The following is a 9025-nucleotide window of genomic DNA, read 5'->3' as shown; positions in this document are numbered from 1 at the left end:
CATAATACTTAATTTGTTTATAAATGAAAGCATATAGTATTTCTCTAACAAATTTTGTGATATTTTCTCAAGTGATTGAGAGGACAAATATATTGATTACAAATAATTAGGGACAAATAACACTTGAGGAGGTATCTTTTATCTTGTGAAATGATCTGACTTATTTATATCTATATGATATGTTGACATGAGCCAAACTTACAATGAAAAATAATATTTTTGACATAAAAGTATAATTTTTAATTTTTTGGGTCAATCTATCTCGTAAATTGGACGGTGAGACGGTCTAATGAAAGTTTTTATGAAAAGGTTTTAATGATAAAAAATCTTCAATAATATTGATAGATTTTATGTAATTATATTGTACATTTTTTTTAAAAAAAGTTCCTCAATTTTTTTTGTTTGAATATTTTAAAATATATATTTTTAGAACTAAAATTCATGTCGATCGTTTAGGTACTGTATATGATACAATATTAAATTAAATTAAACTATTAAAAGTACAAATGTTGATGATAAAAACTGGGGTTATAAAAAGGAGAAATCACAGTGAACTCCAATGAATTTCATGTGGAAAAAAATTATTTTTGTTTTATCAAGGTTTCATGGACTAAATCAAATTGGGTTAATAATTAAGAAAAAAACGAGTGGTGAGATAAAACAAAAAATCGTTATCTTCATATCATTTATTAGAAGTTTAATGCACAAAAATTATCAACATTAGTGATGATATTGGAAAATCAAATAATTTATTATGGTGACTAGTACTAATTTCAATTGTAATAAAACAAAGGGAAAATTGCTTTTTTGGTCCTGTATGTTTGTTATTTTGCGATTTCAGTCTTTTATATTTTCAGATTTCAGTTTTAGTCTGCTATCTTTATTTTTTTGGCAATTTTAGTCCTTTTTCCGACGTGACGATGACATGACATCAATTCAGTACTGATGTGGAGCTGACGTGTACAGTGCCACATAAGCATTTTCGAATAAAAAGGACCGAAATTGCCAAAAATCAAAACATGCCGGACTAAAACTGAAATGTAAAAACATAGAGGACCAAAACCGCAAAGTGACAAACATAGAGGACTAAATTTGCAATTTTTCCTAAAACAAAAGGTAACTCAAAATAATGTTAAAATTGTAAGATCGGTAAAATTTAACTACAAATTTTCCCATTTTTTTTTTAAATTTGAGAACTATTTATAAAAAAATGAATATATTGATTTCAATCGTTGTGAATAATGTTAAGATCAAATAATAGTCATTGAAAAAAATCATAATTATAATCATAAATCATCATTACAAAATGGAGATTCAATACAATATTACAAATTTTTGGAGCGAAAAACAACGAATATCATACATTCTCTTATAATAACAATATTGAGATATTATTATTTATGATTCAAAAATTTGAAAACTATTTGTGAGATCAGGAACTAATTGTAACAAATAACAAGGGAATCTTACAACAATTAAGATCACATTAACAAAAAGAAAATTCAATGAAATCACCAAAAATTAAAATTATAAAGAGATGTGAATCGTTATGACCAAGAAAAGAAAACCATTGAGATTGAATAAAATGAGAAAATATTTTTATTCGCTAAGAGAAGAAGACATATAAAAAATAACAAATAAAATTATATAACGAAATATAAAGTAGTTGAAATTTAAAAGAAAAATGTGGAAACATATGAAAAATTTCAAGTTGGAGTAATTTAAATGACTTATATAATTTTAGAAAAATATATAATTTTCATTTTTATTCATAGGATTAATTGATTTTTTTTAAAATAAAATTATTGTCATGTACAACGCACGCACATTTTTCTAATATAGTAAATATAGTTTTTGTCATTATTTTTTAGTAAATAATGAACATTGTATTCATATTTTAAATTTAATAGCCACGTTTTGAAAAACTTATTTCCACCCCACTCTCCCCAAACAAAACCTCTAACTTTGCCCCGGTGGATCTGATTTAAGTTCTATATACAAATTATATATATATTTTAATTTTTTAATCATATTATAAATAATTTATTATTTCATCCCGTGAACGGAGCGACGGCCGGCCGAAAACATTATTCCATATAGTGCCACCGCTTCTCATGAATTATGTACGTTATTTTAGATATTAGTAGAGATTATGGTATTTCTTATAGTCATCAGTTCAACAATATTTTAACTACTTTCTAAAGAGAATTGGCAATCCAAGCAAAAGGTAAGTTTAAAGGTGTGACACTTCATTGATGGAGAATGCTCCTCCATCACGTAAATAGTAATCATCCTTGTAAGGAAAACATGAATTCTCAGGGCTACTTTCTAAAAGAAAACTGAATTGACCCAAATATATATCCCCTCAACTTTCTACCAATATAATACAAACCCATTGCCAAAAATGCAAAAATTCAACCTTGAATTCAATATTCTGTTACTCCTTATAACTTTGCAATGGGTAACAACCACCCATGGAAAAATCCTAGTAAACGCCACTCTTCATCAAAATTTTAAGAACTCGACGACGGCTTCCCCTTGGCTAAGAAGAATGACGAGGAATCCGCGGGCCACCGGCTGCAAGTTCCGTCCCTGGATCTGCAACCAAGATTTCCCTAGAATCCGGCAACTCTGCTGCCGGAACCGCTGTATAGACGTCACGTCCGACGTTAACAACTGTGGGTTGTGTGGCATAAGGTGTCCATTTTCGCTACAATGCTGCTGGGGAATATGTGTGAACACAAATTTGAACCCATTCCACTGTGGAAGATGTAACCATAGGTGTCCATTTCCAGGGTTTTGTTTCTTTGGGATATGTAACTATGCTCAGCCTTTGCCTCCTTTTCCCTTTCCTTTTCCTCCCTGGCCGCCATTCCCGCCGCGTCCCTTTCCACCGAAGCCGTTCCCGCCTCCTAAAGGCTGCCCTCCTCCTGGGGAACGTGGGCAGCCGGGGGCGGGGGGTGAGACTTGTATTTGAAGACCATGTTGTTCATTATGCCTTGTCAAATATAAGTTTAAACATGTTCATTTGAGTATTCCTTTATTTTACAATTTTTCATTTCCTTTTTGTGTAATGTGAATTAAAATTAAAATGTCATGAATACACCTCCTCTACTATCAATTAGTTACTAGTCACATTCGCAGACGCGTTGCATTTATTGTCAAATTATGAATATTTATTTATTGTTGTTGTTGTTATTATATTTTATTTCTAAATTATTTAAAATTAAAATGGAGGCACGAAAAAGGGAGAAAATAATGGACACGTGAAGTTAAAAAAAGAAATAGAGATTGCCTTTTTTTTTTTTGTCTTTTCAAAGGTATTTTAGATATTTCGTTTTTGACCTCACCAAATCAATTTTAATTCGATTACTAAGTGATGTTCTTTAATAAGATAGTAAGATTTACTTGCAACTTATTTTTTAATTAATTAATCCTGATTGTTGCTCGAAAAATTAATTTATTTAGAAGATTAAAATAAATACATTAGATAATATTTATTAGTACATAATTATAAAATGTCAGGAAATTTTTAGATTTCGGCTCCAATCTTTTTTTTTATAAAAATGGCCCTCGTAGGTATATGTTTTTCGATGGAGGAAGGTTATAGAATTTAAAATTTATTATGTGGAGGTTGGATTTTGAAATAAGAAACATTGTCATTTCATCCTAAATATATTTTTTAGATGTTAATTTCATCCTAAATATTTGACTCTTCGTAATTTTGATAATTTATATTAACAAAATCAATTTTAATCATATATCCGATCCTTCAGTTATTTTTTTACATTTTGAAAAGAACGCTAATGTGAACCTATACACATGAGCGCCATATCAATATCATATCATCATCAAGTTAAAAAAATGACCAACGTTTGAAAAAAAATGGAAAAACAAAGATAACCAAGGGCGGAGCTAGAGGGTTTTTATTTCTTGCGGAAGAAAATAAATTTTTTTAGAATAATTTACCATTAAAACTAAAAAACAATATTTAATCACAAAATAATAATAAGAACTATATTTACTAGGGTAAAATTCATAATCATCCCTCACATTTGAAACCAATTTCAAAATCATCCTTGAATTTTCAAATGACTTCAATGTCATCTCTCATCTCTCTTTTGATTAAAAATAAGACCAATTATTTGCTTTTTAAAGTTATTTAACTTAAATGCCCTTTTAAATTTTTGAATAGTGTAAAAAATATAATTATTCAAAATAACTATAACTTTTGATAATACATTAAACGTTAGGTCTGTACCTAATATCGTAGCTAATGTCACGATTTCGATTCACATTAAACGCAAGGAATACAATTATACTGAGACGTGGATTGTAAGGTGCAAAGATTAAAATTAATTACCAAAATTTAATACATATATTTAAAAAATATATAGCATATTTATATATTTTCAAATAAAAATATAATAATATTGATAAATAAGATAATTTTTTTAATAAAATTAAATAACAATAATAGTAACAATATTATAAAATAAAAATAATTTTGTTATAATTATTCTATCTATATTTTGTTATGTATATGTTTCAAATCTTGACCACCAAATTTTATATTTTCTATTTTGTATTTTAATAAATATAATATTTTGTGTATTATTTAAATTAAAATTTTATTAGTTTATAATGTATTTTATATAATTAGTTATTTTTTTTATCAATATTATTATATATTTTATGAATCAACATTATTCAAATAAGACAAAAAGGCATTTAAGTAAAACAATTTTAAAAAATAAATAATTGGTCTAATTAATTTTTTATTCAAAAATAGAGATAAAGGATGATATTGACATAATTTGAAACGTCGTGGACGATTTTGAAATTGGTACACACATATACATAATATATATATATATATATATATATATATAAGTGTGTTGAATCCGATATTTTGGTGATAACAAACAACAACTCATTGTATAGGAATGTGCTGCCAACCATTGTATTTCAGGAATCTACTACAACTTCTACCGGAAGCTTGTCAACCGCCTTTGCTCTCGACCGGCTGAAGTCACAAGCCTATCGACTGGCTATCAAAACCAGCAGAGGATAAATCTCTCTACCGGAAGCTTGTCAACCGCCTTTATCTCTCGACCGGTTGAAGTCACAAGCTTATCGACTGGTTATTCAAACCAGCAGAGGACAAATATCTCTACCGGTAGAATGCCAACTGCCTATCTAGATATCTCGAGACAAGTACCTGTGACAAGATGTTCTTTGCAGGATCTTTTATTAAAAGCAGAACCGGCGTTTCAGAAGATTTGTTGACTCCTGCAAATCAAGACAACAGGTTGTACCAAAATGGCAAAAACACAGAATGACTGCAGATAAAGCATTCGACCGTTTATTCCAGTTTTGGACCCTGGAAGTTGTCTGCAGTGTACGATCCTCATGCAGAATCATCAATGCATTTATGAGCATTAAATGTGCATTCAATGCAGCATCAGAACGTTCAAAATAAAGACGTTGATGATTGACCTATATAAAGGGAAGATTGCTCAAAAAGAGAACAAAAACAAGAACAACAACAAGTGATACGAGACAACGAAGAGAGACAAGCAACTCAGAAAAATTTCAATCACTTGACTAATATCAGAAGTCCTCATCTGATATACTTGAGCACACTTACAAGATCATTCATCTGCTGCTCAAATAAACCCTCGCCTACAGTTCACATATCTGATCGTCAAGGATCATCCTAGGGTTTTCAAGCCTCTCGACCGCTCTGCAGTCTGAGAAGCTCAACTCAACTATACTCAGTATTGAAGAAACTTGAAGCTGCTCTGAAAGCTTCCACCAGTCTGATAAGAACTGAGAATCTTATCTGTGTAAATCTAGGAGTTTCGGATTAGGCATTGGATAAGTCCTAAGTCTGAAGTGGGTGTATTACAAGACGTTGTAATAACCAAAGTCTTCTAGTGAATTCCTTCCTAAGTGGAAGAAGGGGAGACGTAGAAGGATTAAGCCTTCGAACTTCCATAAAATCGTGCTTTAGCATTTACTGCCATTTATCTTACATCCTACTCATACATTGCATTATAAACTTTGCATCACTAAAACCTCTGAACTATTTCCGCACTATTTAAGTTGTTCAAAACGTTTTAGAAGTTGAGAAAACTGATTAAGTGAACTAAACCTCACTTGATCATTTTAAAAAAGAAGAAGAAAAGTTTCAGAGTGTATTCACCCCCCCTCTACCCTCTGAACCGATCCCAACAAGTGGTATCAGAGCGGGTTCCTTTCTCAACTGCTGATCTGAAGTTTTCAAATCATGACTTCTTTCAACAGAATTCCTATGTTTTCTAAAGAAGAGTATGATGATTGGAAAATTCGCATGCAGGCACATCTTGCAGCACAGGATGATGACATGCTATATGTCATAACAGACGGTCCTATCAAAATTATGAAGGTCAACCCAGCTCTAGCCGATGGTGCAGGACAAATGATTGAGAAACCAAGAGCTGAGTGGACCACTGAGGACAAAAAGAAGGCCAATCTTGACAATGTGGCCCGGGACATCCTATACAAAACACTGGACAAGAATATGTTCAGCAAAATCAAGTCATGTTCCACAGCAAAGGAGATTTGGGAGAAGCTCACTCAGCTGTGTGAAGGGAATGACCAGACAAAGGAAAACAAGCTCACTCTGGCCATTCAAAAATATGACAACGCCAAAATGAAGCCAGGGGAAACCATGGCTGAATTTGATGAACGGTTCAGTAGTATCATCTGTGATCTTATTGCTTTAGGTAAAACTTATACTAACCGTGAAATTGCTGTGAAGGTTATGAGAGCTCTGCCCAAAGAATGGGAGATCAAGACAGTGGCCATGAGAGAGTCAAAAGACTTGAGCAAGGTTGAACTGCATGATCTCTTTGCAGATCTCAAAGCCTATGAGTTCGAGCTCAACATGAGAACAGAAGATGAACCATCTACTTCTCAACCAACCAAGGCCTTAACCTCAACCGTGATATGTCCACCGGTCGAGGAAGCTCCAAAGAGATCAGCTGAGCAAATCAGCAATAAAGCCATGACACTCTTTGTCAAGAAATTTGGTAAATTTATGCGTAAAAACAATTCTAAATTTAAAAATTATCATAAATCGGACCATACAAACGATGGTCCTACTTGTTTTAACTGTGGAAAGCCAGGCCACTTCATTGCAGACTGCACCAAGCCTAAGAACAATGATCAGAAGCAATTCTCCGAAAGAAGAAGGGGTAAGGAGGATAAAAGGACGTTTAGAAAAGGAAGAGACCAAAGGGTTCTAGTAGCAGACGAAAGCAAAAACAAGTGGGCTGAGTCTGACTCTGACAACTCCAATACCGGAAGCTCTTCAGATGACAGCGATGATGAAAAAGTGGAATGCCTTATGGCCGACATCGAAGAAGAAGCTGAGGAGGTATTTGACTTTGGCTCACCTGAATTTACTCACAGTGATTTAGTTACTGCTTTACACGAAATGACTAATGAATACAAAGCATTATCCAAGGAGTTCGAGGAAGTAAAGGCAGAAAGAGCTGACCTAAAAGATAAGTCAAGCAAATCAAGCTGCATGCAGCAAAAAGAGCTTGATGGTCTTAAGGTCAAGCTAAGTCTGCTGGCTACTGAGAACGACACCTTGAAAAGAGTATTCCAAGCTACCTTGATTGAGAATAAAAAACTACTTGAAACCATTAAGGCTTGGAATAAATCTTCGGTAACCATTGACAAGATTCAAGAAATCCAAAGACCGGTACATGATAAAACCGGTCTAGGGTTTGGAACAAATGAACAGTCTATGGAATCCTGTATTCAGTCAAGCCTGGACAAAGGCAATCTTAACAAAATAAGATTTGTCAGGTCCAGCACGATATATGAACACGATAAGTGCAGCTTTGACAAAAATCAGAAAGTATCGAACGAACGAAGCTCTAAGCATAGAGGGCTGGGATATGTGGATCCCCAGACCTCTAATCAAAGAGGAACTTGGATCAAACCAAAACCTAATGAAAGAAGAAAGGGAAACCAATCTAATTTCAAAAGGCCATGGAATGAGTCTAACTACTCTAAGAAAAGATGGTCAAAGGAGAAGCCTTACCAGTACTTTAATTGCAGGCCAGTTCAAAAGAGGTACAGGCTAACTGATGAAAATAAAAAAGGCAAGCAGCACACAGCAACCTCACAAGCACACACATTTACTGCCTATCGACCGCACAGATTTCTGGACACACACACGGGCAAACCTGTAAGGGTGTTCCAGGTGTGGGTCCCGAAAGGGCTAATCCGACCTGGACCCTACTAGATATGGGTACCAAAAGTTCTTCACTCTTTGCAGGTACTAAAAGTCCAAACGGGCGAGAAAACCACTTCTATCAAGGACACTACCTGGTATTTAGATAGCGGTTGCTCACGACACATGACAGGGAATCCAGAACTTCTAACAGAAGTGGTGTTGTGCAAAGGACCAAAGATCAGCTTTGGAGACAACTCCAAAGGTAAAACCGTGGGTAAGGGTAAGATCATCCATGGTAACATCATTATTAAAGATGTGTTACTTGTTGACAAACTATGCTATAATTTGATAAGTATTAGTCAACTATGTGACAATGATCATTCGGTCGAGTTTCACAAACACACTTGCCTCATAAAAAATGACAAAGGTGAGACTCTTATGACCGGTGTACGAGACCTAAACACCTACAAGGTAAACTGGTCTTGCTCACATATTTCTTCACCTACTTGTCTTACTGCTCATCATGATAAACATTGGTTGTGGCATAAGCGGTTAAATCATCTAAATTTTAAGTCCATTTTTAACTTGAGGAAGCATGATTTGGTTTCTGGTCTGCCCGAAGGAGATTTTATAAAAGACAAAGTTTGTCCTGCTTGTCAACTAGGAAAGCAGGTGAGAGCAACTTTTAAAAATAAAGGGTGTATGTCTTCTTCCAAATGTTTAGACTTACTTCACATGGACCTATTTGGTCCTATACCAGTAAGAAGCATAGGGGGAATGAGATATGCT

Source organism: Henckelia pumila, chromosome 1, assembly GCF_033568475.1.
Source record: "Henckelia pumila isolate YLH828 chromosome 1, ASM3356847v2, whole genome shotgun sequence".
In the NCBI taxonomy this organism is placed as follows: Eukaryota; Viridiplantae; Streptophyta; class Magnoliopsida; order Lamiales; family Gesneriaceae; genus Henckelia; species Henckelia pumila.
Note: the sequence above shows the minus strand (reverse complement) of the source record.